This window comes from Lissotriton helveticus, chromosome 3_1 (genome assembly GCF_964261635.1).
Source record: "Lissotriton helveticus chromosome 3_1, aLisHel1.1, whole genome shotgun sequence".
NCBI lineage: Eukaryota > Metazoa > Chordata > Amphibia > Caudata > Salamandridae > Lissotriton > Lissotriton helveticus.
The window spans coordinates 428,901,968-428,918,147 of NC_136061.1; positions in this window are offsets into that span (position 1 = coordinate 428,901,968).

Sequence of the window (16,180 nt, forward strand, 5' to 3'; positions counted from 1 at the left end):
TTACTGTTTTGCTAAGAGTATTGGTTACAATTCTGTTTCTTTCTTTATAGATCCTCCTTCCCATGAAAAACCAATGCGGAAGGAGTTGGCAGCCAGGGCCCGGTGCCGGAAACTGGAGGCCATCTGCGAAGAATACCACCGGCTGGTTGCTGAGGCAGAGGAGGATGAGGAGGAGGCAGCAGCAGCTGCAGCCTCTTCCAATGTTTCAGGCCCCAGCCAGGCCCCGCCTCCAGTGGTACGGCGCCGTGGTCAGGCAGCTGCCCACCTACGCACATTTTCAACAACTGCTGTCCCCCACCATGAATGCAAATTCAAGTGCAGGGCATTTCGACAACAAATTCCCTAATAGCACTGGCTAAAGGCCGGCCTGTAAGTGTAGATGGAAAAACAATCGGGGTATTACAGTGTAGTGCAAAAAGACAAGGCTCTTGATCAAGCAGACTTTCAGACTGAGGCGGCTTGGATACATCGTGTCTACTTTAGTATTTACACAGCATTAAGCTTCAACAACAACAGGACAGGAGCCAGCACAGAACAGGCCCACGGCACCAGGCCGGCCCGTGACCCAACCTCCATTTACCTTACATTTTGACAGAGCCAGACAAAAGGTATATACAGCAACCTAGCATTTCCAAATCAAGTGACTAAATCAATGCGCCACTGTCAGTCATACCACTATTCGACTACACGGATATGTAGCCTAGGTCTGCTGTGGTTCTTGTTGAATTGTTGTGTTTACTTTTTATGCCAGTTCATGAAATGCAGTTATTCCATCAATCATCTCCGATCGAACTGACTACGTGCAAAGATAGTATGGTCATCATCATCATGGTGTGGTACGTGTACATGTTGTCCAACACCAACTCAGTCAGTAGTGAGTGACTCCGATTAAGTCCACACTGCACCTGCAGTAGTAGGAGTACAATGTGGTTATTAAACAACAAGGAAACATTGACTGTCACTTGAGTCACTTTTACTTTGTAGATTAACTGGTATAGTTTGACTTCATGCACATTCGCTCAGAGTCAGCAAACATCCAATGCAATGCATGGCATCATTCATTAATCATACCTGTCTTGTTCTTCTCTTTGGCTGTCAGATCAGATGCAGAGCTTTCTGACAGTGATGAGTTTACTTTTGGAAGCCTGCTCAAGTTTTGACAGTGAAGAGTTATGGATGCCTGCAGACAGAGGCAGTAGCCTTAGGACAGTGATGAGTTTCGGCTTGGAAAGTACAAAAAAGAAGATAACTATAGTCATGTACGTTTCACTTCTTATGGAGGGACTGTTAGAGGCAACATTTATTGTACTATTCTCCATCTCCATCCAATGTCTGGCTTGATGTAAATGTATTTAGGGTTAGTCTTGAAGATGGAGCAGGACTCTGAGGAGTGGAGTGGACAGTTAAATGCAGAGACGTGCAACTCCAATAGGTAAATAAAAATAGGAGACGGTGGTGATGGAGTTGTTGTGATTTGATTTGAACCAGAAAGACAGATACACACACAAATAAAGTAAGGAAGAAAGTAACAATTTGAAAGCCTAGTTGTCAGGGAAGAGGAGCTTGTCCTCAAACTCTGGTGGTTCGAACAGAAGTAGGTCATGTAACCCACTACTTATGTCTTCGTAGTCGCTCTCCTCTTCCTCCTGCTGTGATTCACGTATTTTGTACTGCGGTGGTATGAAGTGCTGATTCATTTTTATCATGGTTAACCTCTCCACGCTGTTGGGCGAGAGACTGGTCCTTTTCACAGTTACAATGGCACCAGCAGCACTGAAAACACGCTCAGAAGAGACACTTGCGACAGGGCTAGCCAGATACTTTATCGCCAGCCTGCTGAGCACTGGCCATTGACTTTTTTTCCATAACAATACACCAATGGGCTTTGCTCCATGATTTGCTTGGGCTCTTTTGACTTTGCATCAGCAATGGACGTACCCATCCCTTTCCGTAGAAACCAAAGGGTTACCATTTGGTTTGATGTGGATGATGATCCTGTTGCTGCTGTTGTTGATGTTGTTATTGGTAGTATTGGTGACTGCTGGGAGGCAAATGCACTGCTCTCATGCTCTGAAGTAGAACTTGACTCTGCATGCCCTGTAGTACTTGCTCTGTCCTGGGGTGGCAGGCCTCTAATTAAGAGCCGTTCGTTTTCTAAATCAGTGGCTTACTCAGCTATCAAAGTTTTGTACTTGGCAGCATCCATTTCTGAAAAAGGAATTACTGCATTACTGTTCAGAAATAATTTGTACCATGGATCTAAAATTGTGGCAGTAATGTAATGTCAATGTGACACAATCTTATTTTGAATCCTTGTATTTTCAAATAAGCGAATGGCTAAGGCGTTCACCAAATAACATGCGTCTACTTTGTCATCCCCACCTTGGTACGTTTCAGACAACCTTTTCAGCTGTTGCTCTAGCATGTACAACAATGGGATAGCTTGGCCCGTAGTGCAGTCCTCCCTGCTGACTGCACGTGTGAAGACCTCAAAAGGAAGTAGCATCTCTGTCAGGTATTTAATGAGGTCCCATTAACCCATCTCAATGGTCATGGCTTTCACAGTAGGATCTCCTAATATTCTTGTCATGACATACGCATTAAGTGGTATGTACTGCTCAAACAGACGATCAAGCATGTAATAAGTTGAGTTCCAACATGTTGGCACCTCCTGGATGAGTGCTTTGACTAGCATTTTCATGCTCACGTTGAATGACCCTCAGCTGCTTCCGGGCTTTAAAAGAATGGTTGAAATGTGTGCATATTCTTCTACAGGTGGTCAGTAAGTTGCTGACTGTGCTTTTATTTTTCAGAAAGTCTTGCACAACAATGTTAATGCATTGTGCCAAACACAGGACCCTGAAATAGCCACCATCTTTCATGCCTTAACTACATTACTAAACTATTTGTAAAAACGGGCTTACACACCTGAATCTAGTGTGTTAATCAAACCTTAGTGAATGTGTTCAACTTTTAACTCTGTTTAGTGTGCTGTTCACGCTTCAGGATTAGCCCCAACCCCTTCTTAGAGAAAATTACAGTCGATAAAGGGGGAGCCCTGGTGGTTTTACACACAGAGTACTAGTTAAGTAATGTCAATGATCATGTAAATAATGTGGACACTTACATTCAGATGGATCATAATTCAACAGGTGAATTCTTAGAACTTCTGGATAGGATTTTGCAAAAAGGACTGGATAATGGTATAATTGATGAAAATACTAAGAAGTTTTTGCAAACCCTGACACCTGAGATGCTGCATATTTATATGCTCCTGAAGATTCACAAGGACAAGATACCCCCCCCTTTAGACCAATAGTAGCAGGCTGCGAACAATCCATGACCTGTTGGAAATTATTTAGATCATTATTTACAACCCCTTGTTCAATCGTGGGAAACGTACATCAAGGACACAACAGACTGTTTGTTGAAACTGGAAGCTGTCAAACAACTTTTTGATGAAGACATATTATTATGTACCATTGTTATGTTCGCGTTATACACATCCATTGCACATAATGAGGGACTCGAGGAGGTGGAATGGAGTTTGCTACAATCCTCATTGTCACAAGAGAAGACAATTTTTCTTTTGGAATTAATGCATTTTCGTTGTACCACAGTTTTTGCATTTGGCAAGAGAATTATTATTTACAGAGAACTGGAATATCTATGGGTTTTCCAGGTGCCCCCTCCTATGCTAACACATTTATGGCTCACTTTGAGCACCAGCATAATTTAACTAACCAAGTGTGGCGTGACAATGCGGCTATCTTTGTAAGATATATAGATGACATATGTGTCATCTGGAGAGGATCTAAAACTCTTTTAGAAGAATGCATTGAAGAATTGACCACCCATATTTCTAGAATACAATTTAATCATGATATTCAACCAGAACGTATTCATTTCTTGAACATCGAAATCAGTAAATCAGCTGGAGGTTTGACAACATCAGTTTATAAGAAACCTACTGATGTGAATAATGTACTACATTATACAAGTGCTCACCCTTATTCGCTGAAGAAACATTTACCAGTGTCACAGTTGATAAGAATCAAACGAATAACTTCTTTTGATACAACCTGTGAGAGTACGATTCAACCACAGTTGGAGAAATTCTGAGAAAGAGGGTACCCAGAAGATATGCTAGAGACAGCAGCAAACATAGTGGTTCACAAAAAACGTGAAGACTTACTGAAGAAGTCAATGAAACCAGCACACAGACACGAAGTGTTTGTTTTAAAACACTCTGTTCAAGCACCTCAAATCAAGGCTATCATAAGGAAATGCTGGGAAATCATTCAGCAAGAGGCAGATTTTGCAGGATTATTTACTGATTTACCACTATTTGCTCACAACAGATCAAAGAATTTGAGGGAACTTTTGAAATCTCGTCAACTTGAAGAGCAGCCTATGCATAAAGGCATGAGGAAATGTCATAATTGCGGGCAATGTAATAACATTATCACAGGTGATACGTTTGACCACCCAAGCACAGGTCAAAAATTGAAACTGCGGCACACCTCTGACTGTAACACTGCGGGGGTAATATATGCCATTAAATGCCCATGCGGGCTAGTCTATGTGGGGAGAACTAGTCGCAAGGTTAAGACACGCATAGTTGAACATAAAAGTAGGATTAGGAACAAGAATTTGAATTCATCTTTGGCAGCACATTGGGTTAACACTCCACACACAATTCCCCACTTGAGGTATACTATTCTTGAAAAAGTACACGTAACCTCTGGAAGTGAGATAACATTACGTTAGCACGAAGGGAGACTCATTGGATTAAATATTTAGGCACCATCATACCCCGGGGTCTCAATGATCATTATGAATTATTATGCTTTCTCTAAAAAGGCTTTTTTAATTTAAATATATTGATGTTGCATTTATTAGAGTAGATCTTTCAAATTGTACAGGATTTGCACTCACTATAGTTTCTATGTCTTTTTCTCTCTAACCTTTCTCCCCTGAACACTGTTAAGTTTCATTACAGTGGGGGAACTCATCCAGTAAATATCAGTAAACTGTAGTATTTTCATGTTGTTTGGGACAGGTACTTTAATTGAAGTTGTTTAGGACGCTTTCGTTATTGGAAGGTCACTTTATAGCACTTCAGGCCATGTGCTCCCATGACATTCGTTGTTCTATTCACAAATACAGATTGTAAATACACTTTGGACATGTAAGTACCGCTATGTGTGTTTCTCCTTTTGACTCGTCGGGAATGTTTGTACAATTTGTGGTACAATAAAGTTTAAAGGTCGGATGACCGTGGTTTGCTTCGGCCCCTTTAAATAAATGCGCACAATGTGGGGGACGTAACTACGTCAGTCACGGGTATTGACAACTCAACATGGAGCTTTGTTCTGCGGCGTTTAATCGGTGAATTGACCGACATTTGAGGCAATAAAGAACAAGTATGGGGGCAGGCATAGAGTTTTAAAATCTGTTTTGTTCCGCTCGTTGCAGACTTTGAATCGTACATCTCAACGTAGAGCACGGCATAATACCTTGTTGCCCAGACCGGTAAGCCTGCAAACATTGGCGATGGTGGTCGCCACATTGTAAACATTATGTATCTGCAATATTGTGTAGACCTTTTATACATTAATAGTGGTTCTGTTTTTGCAGAATTGGGTCCTAGAGAGTTCTGTGGCTATTAGACTGTCTAAACACTACAGTAGGTAAGCATTACAAGTCTTGCACATGAGGCAGCACCACTGCTCACTTGGTATAGTCGTGACGGGGAGCTGTTATTTCATTTCAACAACAAGTTTCTTTCACACACGAGAATTAACTTTTTTCAAAAATAAATATTCACAGCGTTTCTTACGCGTGTTGTATATTCTCATGTAGTATCACTGATTCTTTCACCATTTTTCTTGACTGGAAACCCTACTTTAGAAGCTTTCGTTGAATTACCTAACTTGTGTAATGACAGTGACTCATCGAACACTTATGTTATTTCTGTTGTAGCTCCCCACGGAGGACTTCACATCAATTAATCTGTGAATTTTTATGTCTAATTAACCCCTGAGGAAGGGTTTTTGAAAACCCGAAATACATTGGGTTCTACTGTAATATTCTTTGTTGAAATTCACAACATGGTTCTTGTTTTGTTTCTCATTTTGTATATATGATGTTAAACATTCGAAATGTTATGTTGTTTGAAGAATGATAATTGGATGAATACAAAAGAGTGACAACCACTCCAACTCTTATGCTTTTGAGTTTGTTTTCTTTGAAATGGCTTTAAGAGATGAACTTAAAGTGGTATCAATTAATTCTTTTTAAAAAAAAGGAGAGACTTTTCAGTCTTAAGCTGTGCTTCACGCAGGCCTAGGGTTTCTCTGGGCCTTGTTCTACTGTAGTTAACTATATTACTGCCATTGTCAGTGGCAACAAAACCAATGTTAAGCCCTTTTGGTCAAAGCCACTCAAAGACCTTGCTGTTAAACTCATCCAAAATGTTTGCAGCAGTATGAGATTTCTCCATAGCAAACATGGCTACAGTTGCATGTTTGTGAGTGTCAATAAAAATCTCAGTAGTGTCAACGCCTGCAGATATCTTTTCTCTTACACCCGAAAAAGAGATCCAGTGTGCAGTGATGCATATGTAATCAGTGTCTTAGCAACTGGTTCATATGTCTGTTGTCAGGTAGATACTCTGAACAGCACTCTGTTTTAAGGCTTTTCCAAGCAATTCCAGCACGTCGTGATGTAGTGCTGGAATAGCAACTCTGGCTAAATTGTAGCGGCTGGGAACCATCCATTTTGGGCAGATGGTTGTCACAAATTCCAGAAAACCCACCCCTTCAACAAAAGAAAAATGGAGAAGGTCCAGTGCTAACATTTTAGCCAGCTTCGCATTGTTCAGTTCAGTTCATATACTTTATTCGGCATTCTTTCATAGAAACCATAAAAGTAACAATTTAAAATACAATACATTCAATGACTTTAAAATCAGTAAATTGATTTCAATATTTGACAATGGTAAAAGAAATGTATAGGCAGCAGAAATACGAAAAGGGGAGGAAGCCAAAGTGACCAAAGAAAAAAGCCGTTAAAACACAATTATTTTAAAAACATTTTCTTTAGTTCATTGCGCATTTCAGGAAGCCAGCCACAAATGGGATACAATCAGGTTTAAGCAATTGCAAATAAAACAAGGCGGGACATACTTGTACAAAATTTAGCTTTTTTAAAAGAGGTTTCAAATAAATAGACTTGAGCATTTCATAATATCTACAAAAAAACATGAAGTGGAGCAGGTCCTGTGGAGACTTAGAGTCGCAGCCACAGGATGCAAACACACTCCCTTTATGACTGCCCCTTGGAAATGCCAATAAAAGATGAAGGAGGTTAAGTCTGAACCTAGTTAATAGAAATCGCTCATATGCAGGCAGCGGCCACAATAGATATGGCTCTATATCTAAAGTGGTTTTAAGTATCAAATGTGTCCTCACACTAGGTTTCAATAGTTCTTTCTCTTCTCTTTCCATTTTCCTAATTTGTGTGAAGGAATGCTTTACGAGTGCGACGTCCAAACTATTAATACCTTCAGGGTTTAAAAACAAGTCCAAGCGTCCCAGCTCATAAAAACAAGTTTTTAAATATTTGAACCACGGAATATTTTGAGTATGATCAAGACTCAGGGCCTCTTTAAGTATATTATGGGTGAGGTTTAAGTGCTTGTTGAGCCAGCATTGCAACCAAAAAGTGAGCGGCCGTAAAGCCAAAATGTCACTTAAATAGGGCATGCCAGTTTCTTAATGGACAGACAGATTTGCGGTCCCCTTTGGGACGCTCAATAGTTGTTTTAAGAAATTGTCTTCTGTCACCTTAAGACCCTCGAGGCCACAATATCCCCATAGTTCACTACCATAGCATGCTATGGATATGCACTTTGCCTGATAGATTTTTAGCATCACTGCCACCTGACAATTGCCCATTTTGGCAGCAAAGCCAAAAAGTGCCGCATTTGCCCTAGTTACCTGGCCCTTTTTTTGTTTAAGAGTGCAGCCCAGTTAAGCCGATGATCAAGCAGGACACCCAGGTAGGAGAATGTTGTGCAGTTCGGCACCCTCACTCCGTTCACCACAAAGAGGTACGTTTTTTTTTACGCTGCCCTACATGCATCACGTAAGATTTGGTATTATTTATGGGGACAGGTCACGCTTGTCCATAAAATCGTGAAACGCGTTGGGTAGGGTTTGGAGCCCTTTGGGGGTTCGTGCCAAGAGGACTGCATCGTCCGCATAAAGCAGGACGGGCAGCCCTTGCTTTCCTACTTACGGAAAATCGGCCCCGGTTTCCAGCAAGGAACCTTCCAAATCGTTAATGTACAAATTAAAAAGGAAGAGGGCTAATATGCACCCCTGTCTAACCCCCCTTTCAATGTCAAAGTTCCTGGATACCTTCAGGTCATTGGAGTATCTAATGTTGGCCTTAGTGTCTCTATGGAGGTCCCTCAAGAAGTCAACCAGGGCGTGCTCCACCCCCATGGCCTCCATGGACCACCACAGCCTTCCCCGATTAACGCTATCAAAGGCGGATGAGAGGTCCATGAAGGCCATGTAGATGGAACCACAGCGGGCAATGGTGTACTTCCCTATGATGGAATAGTGGTTTAAACACTGGGCCATGGTAGAGTGTCCTGGGCGGAACCCATACTGGATATCTGAGATGATTTTATTATCCTCCGCCCAGGTACACAGTCTTTTTAAGATTGCCCCCCAATGACCTTAACAACAGAGTCAATCAAAGAGATTGGCCTGTAATTAAGCGTGCTGTTTCGGTCCCCTTTTTTATATACAGGGACGATCGTCGAGACGCCCCAGGAGGCAGGACATCCTCCTTTGGCTGCAGCATTGCCCACGGCAGTCAGGATCATGGCCCAAAACAAGGGTTTAGATTTAAAAAGGTCTGGGGGGATACCATCCGGGCCTGGTGCTTTTTTATTGGTCACATTAGCAATACCCTCCTCAATTTCGTTCACGGAAAACGTCAATCTTTCCATATCCATAGTCCTATCAGGGTGATCTATCTGGCTCGATGTTTTTAAAATATTCCTACGAAGTGAGACACCCATTCATTCTCAGTTATATTGGAGCCCACCTCTCTGACCCCTTCCGCTAAAAGAGGTGATCGGTTGGTGCTCCAAAATCTGGAACTACTAGATAGGGTCACGGGATCTAAGAGCTCCCTCCATAAATCCTCTCTAACTACCGCCTTGCGATTAGCCAGAGCAAGTTTATAGTTTTTCCCAAGGGTACAGATTAAAATTCTGTCTCTGGGTGTTTTTTTCAGCCCAGCCTTAAGATCGCTCGCTGCTTTAGAACAGAGGCGACAGAACCATTTTGGGGCGCAGGGCATGTTGGTCTTGCCGTGGGCAAGTAACATGCCGCTTGCTTTGGTTGCGATACCTTCAAATGATTTTAGGATGCCTGCCGGTGAAGATTCGTAATTGTGGCAACAGCTAAATTCTGCCTCACAGGTGGCCAACAGGGAATCGTGGAAGGTGGACGGAATTACCTGACTCCACTTAAAACGGCGCCCTCCCTCTGTGGTTTGTAAGCTGGTACTGCTGCGTACTTTGTCTTTGATCTTCATTAGACACCCACCTATGGTCACACAAACAGGGTTGTGGTCACTATGTGAACTTGGAATGATGGAAAAACCCTGAAGGAGGGATAGAATGGACCTAGATACTAATATGCGATCTATGAAGGTCCCACAGCCTCGACCCTTAAACGTGGGCTCACTAAGGTTACTAAATGGGGCAACGAAGCTCATTGCAGAAAATAAATCATAGTCTTCGAGCATAGCGTTTAAAACATTACCCTGTATGGTGTGCTCGAAGTGGATACCCGATATCAGGGGACAACCCAGTTTCGCCCGGGAATTCAACTTTGGGTCGCCACACGGGTGAGTGTTGACATCCCCTACAATAAGCAAGTTCTTCCTATTATAGCCCCATTCTTGTTTGACAAAGCCATTCACTTTTGCTAGCCCACAACCTTCTTCCTTATTAATGGCGTTATAAAAATTAATCACTAGGAGGGATCTGTCCTTCTGACCCAGGGAGATGGCCTGAATGTTTCTAATGGCCGTGGAGACTGTCTTAATACTGCAACGTAGAGCCAGTGATGCAAAGATTGCAAGGCCTCCCTTGGCTCTGCCACTGGTAGCTCTAGTTGCTGGAACAAAGAAAGCTCTATACCCTGCCATTGAGACTTCACAATTCACCAGCCATGTTTCTTGCAAGCAAATTAGCGCGAATTTGCTAACAAACTGGACCCAGAGGGGATCTATAGCTTTCCCTGCTAACCCAGCTATGTTCCAGCTAAGAACATTATGGTTTTGGGGTATCTCAATAATATCCTGCATGGCTTCTCCTAATAAGTCAGGCAAGAGTGTGGCAGGGCAGTTATCTTCCTGAACCCCGTCAGATTGAATATGAACAGGTTCTTCGGATGTATCCACTGGGTGTGCAGACTCAGGTGTTGTGTCGGTTAATGGGCAGCTGCAAATAGATGCGATGTTTTTAATATGAGGTTTATGGGTTGAATGGTCTCCATGCAGTCAATCGCATTCATTGAGGCCTGAAAGGGCTGCAAAGCGATTTGGAGCCTTGAATGATGAGGGAGCCCATACCCACCCCAAGAGGGCACCCTTGATGATGTTGACATTGGTAGCCCCATTTTCTGTTGCCCCCTGAAGTATGGTGTCCTATCATGATAGCCCGTAGTCCTGATATCGGGTTGAAGAAATGTTAGTGCCCTATAAAGGAAACCTAGGGGCAGTATCTCTATCCCCTGTCCTCTGGTTACCCCCCATCTCACCACATCTCTAAGAATCCTTTCCGCTGTAGTTAGATTGTTAAAATTTACCACTATGCAATCGCCGTTTCTGATTTTACGTAAACTACCTATCCAAGACACACGGCGGACCATAATGATATCATGCGTGGCCAGATGCCCCTCCCTGGTGTTACAGTGCAACCAATGGGTAACCTTGTTTTTAAGTTGGTAAAAGTCCTCTTTAGAGCCATCGGGAAGGGATGTAGCGTTTCCCAAGACCAATACCAGCGGTGTGGATTCCGGGGGTAAATCAATAACCGGAGGTTTAACCACATTTCTAGATACTTCATTAGGGTTACCTATACCTCTGGTTTGAATAGCTGCTGAGATGTTAACTGACTGATGTTTAGTGGTCTCTCCTACCATGTGTGTGTTACCCGAATCCCCTGATGTAATACCTCTTCCTTCTTTTGACCCAAGTTCTTTAGCAAATGTAATCCTTTGCTCAGCCTCAAGGAGGTTGGGGGCCGGGAATGGTGGAGAGGGTGTATTTAAGGACTGTGTGCCCCCCTTTTGTGAACTAACTGAGAGACTTTCCAGTTTTTGTGTGTTTTCTAGAGTTGCCTGATGCAGCTTCCCTAGATTCTGATTGATTATCTTTAGTCTCTCTTTGAGTGGGAGCATAAAAGATTTAGGTAGTTGTTCTATTTGGGGTATTAATCCCACTATCTCACTGGACCCAGATGTAACACCTACAGGAAGATTTGAGGTGGCATTTGATGTTGTATTTGGCGATGCTATCACTGGCATGGTTTGTCTATTGGTGAAAAAATTTTCTTTGGGGGGAAGTGGTTTTGCTAGTATTTTAGACGTTTTGGGGACCTTCGATCTTCTGCCCGTTTGACGACCACCGCCCCTTTTCCTCTTCCCAGTGTGAGTAGGACATGGGGCTATTGGTCTCACGGTATCGGCAGCAGCAGGTACTGACTTGATGGTTAATGCAGTGGGTCGATGCTCTTCAGGAGATGAGATACTATCCACTGATATGCTCGCAGAGTTAACAAGGTTACACCCATCTGAACCTGAGCTTATATTCCTCGGGCTACTCCAACTTAACCTCGTTGGGTTAGATCTTTCTGGTGTTATGGTATTTTTGATATTGCCCAAGGAGGACCGTTTTGCGCCCAAAATTTCAAGGGATTACCGTGTTTCCGTGAGAGCTATTTCACGTTCCAACACTGCTGCTGCTCTGGTGATAAAGTTGTCTAGGGTCCCTGTTACACTGCCCCCTATTGTGCTATGCGCTATCTTCCTCCCTTTCCCTGGTGGCTGAGACATTATCATTGATATGATCTGACACTATCACAAGCAGGAAGGATCAAGCTGTTATAGTAGTCCCGTTGACCTGTATAGTCCAAGGGCTCGATGCAGCAGAGGAAAGGGGGAGGCCCAGCCAGGCCTCGTCTGGCCTCAGACGTCCATAGACAGTCCCGCCCTTGTCCCGGGCTTCTCCCAGCGCAATCCGCGTGCGACCCCGCGGGGCGAGGGACCAGGCGTGTCTTTATGCGCCTCCTGGCGTGTACAGTTCCGTAGTACTGCCCCAGGGCATCCTGGGACTTGTAGGCAGCAGGGAGGTGGACCGGCGGAGCCAAGCCCGGCCGGACGATGGTGCAGGGGGGCGGATCCAAGCCCGGCCACGGGAAAGCAAACAGCGAGGCCAACTCGCAACCGGCATGGTGACACAAACAGCTTCTACAGGCACCAGGGAACTCGGCCCCAGGCGCGTCTTTATGCGCCTCCTGGCGCATACAGTTCCGTCGTCCTGCCCCAGGGGATCCTGGGACTTGTAGGCAGCAGGGAGGTGGACCGGCGGAGCCAAGCCCGACCGGTCGATGGTGCAGGGGGGCGGAGCCAAGCCCGGCCATGTGAAAACAAACAGCGAGGCCAACTTGCAACCGGCACGGTGATACAAACAGCGTCTACAGGCACCCGGGAACTCAGCCCCAGGTGCGTCTTTATGCCCCTCCTGGTGCGTACAGTTCCATCGTCCTGCCCCAGGGGATCCTGGGACTTGTAGGCAGCAGGGAGGTGGACCGGCGGAGCCAAGCCTGGCCGGTCGATGGTGCAGGGGGGTGGAGCTAAGCCCGGCCACGGGAAAACAAACAGCGAGGCCAACCCGCAACCAGCACGGTGATACAAACAGCGTCTACAGGCACCAGGGAACTCGGCCCCAGGCGCGTCTTTATGCGCCTCCTGGCGCATACAGTTCCGTTGTCCTGCCCCAAGGGATCCTGGGACTTGTAGGCAGCAGGGAGGTGGACCGTCGGAGCCAAGCTCGGCCGGTCGATGGTGCAGGGGGGGCGGAGCCAAGCCCGGCCACAGGAAAACAAACAGCGAGGCCAACTCGCAACCGGCACGGTGATACAAACAGCGTCTACAGGCTTCGCATTGTAAAGAAGTCCCCCACTGGGGAGCTTAACTTTTGTCTCCTGCTGGAGGTGCCACTTCCAATGCCGGGTGAGCTGGAGGGTGTGTGTTTAATTTGACTCTGTGGCTATGCAGTACCACTACCTACTTCTGCTGAGGGGGTGCTTGTGCTGGATATTGGACACTGCCGACCCTTTGCTAGTGTAAATATTGAAGCTGGAGGTAGTGTTGGATTTTACCTGTGTTGGAGGTATGCGTGCTACATCCTTACTAGTCGCAGCCATCCTAGATAGGGTAATGGTGTGGGTTTCCATGTCCTCGGGGCAGGGAGTGATCTTCGTGATGACCGGCTCATCATCATTATCCTGCTGTTCTACATCAACCTCCATAAGTCTAAGGCTTTCTGGAACCTTCCTTTTCCCGAGCCTGGTCTTGGGATGTGCCTCCCTCTCATGCTCAGATTGTTGTGGCTCCCAAGTGAGATCTAGATCATCAGAAGGGATGCTTGGCGAAGAACTCCATGGACTAACCCTCCTTTTCCTTGCTGGGGATTTGGAAGACAATGGATCTCCTGAATGAGTGGCTTCCTCTTCTTCTTCCTCTGCATGAGGCTCAATTTCCTGAACTGCTCCAACTTCGGGAGGAACAACAACTACTATTGCGGGCGGTGGTTGCGGCTGTTGTTGTTCACCACTTATCTGCTGTGTTCCCTCCTGCGTTGATTGTGCGCTACTTTGAGATAAGTCAGGCTCAGCATTACTGCTTTCCACCATTAGGATGGCTACCTCTTCCCCACTCATCTGCTTGGGCCTGGGTTGGTGGGTTGGGCCCACTGATGCGGAGGTGCTGCCCCCAGCTTGCCCCCCGGACACTGCTACTGCAGGCGTAATTTCTGGCTTCCCAAAAAAGGTTTTGGGGTCAACACCAGACTTAAGTGTCACTTCCTTCTTCTGATCTTCTTATTTCTTCTCAGCAACTTTCTTGGTCTTGGAGGACCTGGTACCTGCTTTCTTTGGGCCCATCTTCTTCAGATGTCAGCATCACTCAGTTGCACAAGTTGCAGAGATGTTTAGTCAGGTCAAACCACTCGACATGTCGCGTACAACAGCAAGACGTCTGTCTGGCAGTACAACGGATGATGATGACAGACACCTCCTCCTCAGTCTTTTGTGCACCTAAAAGCAAAAAAGCCAGAAGAACATCAGTCAAACGTGGAATTTGTTGTGCTTTAATTTTAATTACTGCTATTGTACTGTGTACACTCAGGAAGAGTAAGAATAGCAAAGAACAAAAATACAAATGTAGTGGAAATGGAACCTGTTTGTCCTTAGTTTGTGCATAATGGATGCAGCATCAGGGACCTGCAGTTGGCAATGAGGATGAAAGCAGTAAGCCAAGAGGAACAATGGAAAGACACACAGGCTTATGTGGCAAAAACAGCACACTACTACTACCACCACAAAATGGCCCCTAGCCACATGGTCACAGCCAAATTCATCACAGGCACAAGGGCAAGGCCTGGAAAACAATGAACTCAAGCAGGCCTATATCCCTATATGGCCAGACAAAGGATGCCTGTTACACAACACAGCTTTAATGCAAAAAAAGAAATCCGCATGGCTAAAAAGGTTGGAAAGTTACACAATAACAACACATGCAACAAAGGCATTAACACACATCCAAAACGTTAACTACACCCCAAAAATCACATTTTGGAATTCAATCCAATACCATCCATGCCCTAAATGATGTTTAAATTCAACAGACAGCATAGAAACCACCACATGGCCTGGCCACCCACAACAACATGAAAAGAAAGAGAAGACAGACAATGCAGGCCTATGGCAAAAGCACATTGCTTGGCTTCACAAAATGGCTGCCACCCACATGGTCAGCCCACCCGAAATAACAAGAAAGTACATACAAAGGACAGGAACAGGAAGTTGGAGTCTCTGGGGAACTTCCTTCCTCTTTTAAAAAAAATAAAAACAGAAAAATGACTCCATGCTCCAAAAACTACAACCAAATGACAACCTGAGGAGTTTTTTTTGCAAAATGAACAAAATCATCATTTTTTAGAAGGTTTTATGCAGCTCAAGAGATATTGTTTGCCAGATTGCAAATTCGGCGTGTTCGGCATCGCAAACTGTACAAAAAGTCGTTATCGCGTGTGCGAACACGCAGATTGAGTGCGCAAAGAAGACAAAAACTGTAAGTCTGCGTTGTCGCGCTTGTCAGAGTTACCAAAACTACGCAAGCTGAACTCCTAGGGTTACCTACTGGCAGAAAACCCTTTATTTATTCTACACACATCCAAAAACTGAAATTCCACCCCAAAAACCACGTTTTGCAATTCAATCTAAAGTCATCCATGCCATACATGATGTTAAAAATTCAACAGACAACACAAAAACAGTTGTTTAACTTTCATGCACTCAGGATGACTATGATGAGTAGTACCTCTGGGCCTACTGGCAGAATAGGCCACAAGCTCGGAGGCCTATTGCAAAAGCACAGTGGCTGGCCCCACAAAATGGCCGCCACCACATGGCCAGGCTGCCCACAATAACAAGAAAGTACATACAATGAACTCAAGCAGGCCTATATCACTATATGAAAAGCCCTTATTTAATTAACACACACCCACAAACTGAAATTCCTCTCCAAAAACCACATTTTGCAATTAAATCCAATGCCATCCATGATGTTTAAAACTTGAAATTCAACAGACACCACAGAAACAAGGTTGGACCCATGGGTACCTCTGGGTGTACTGGCTAATATGTTAAAGAAATACAACTTTGCCCCTACTGAAAGTACAGGCCACCCACAACAATATTTTTTTTAAACGATGAAAAGTCCAGAAAACTGTAGGTAAAAAAAAAGCCCCAATCAAACAAACATGTACAGCAATTCTCCAACTTACTTGTAAAATAAATTCT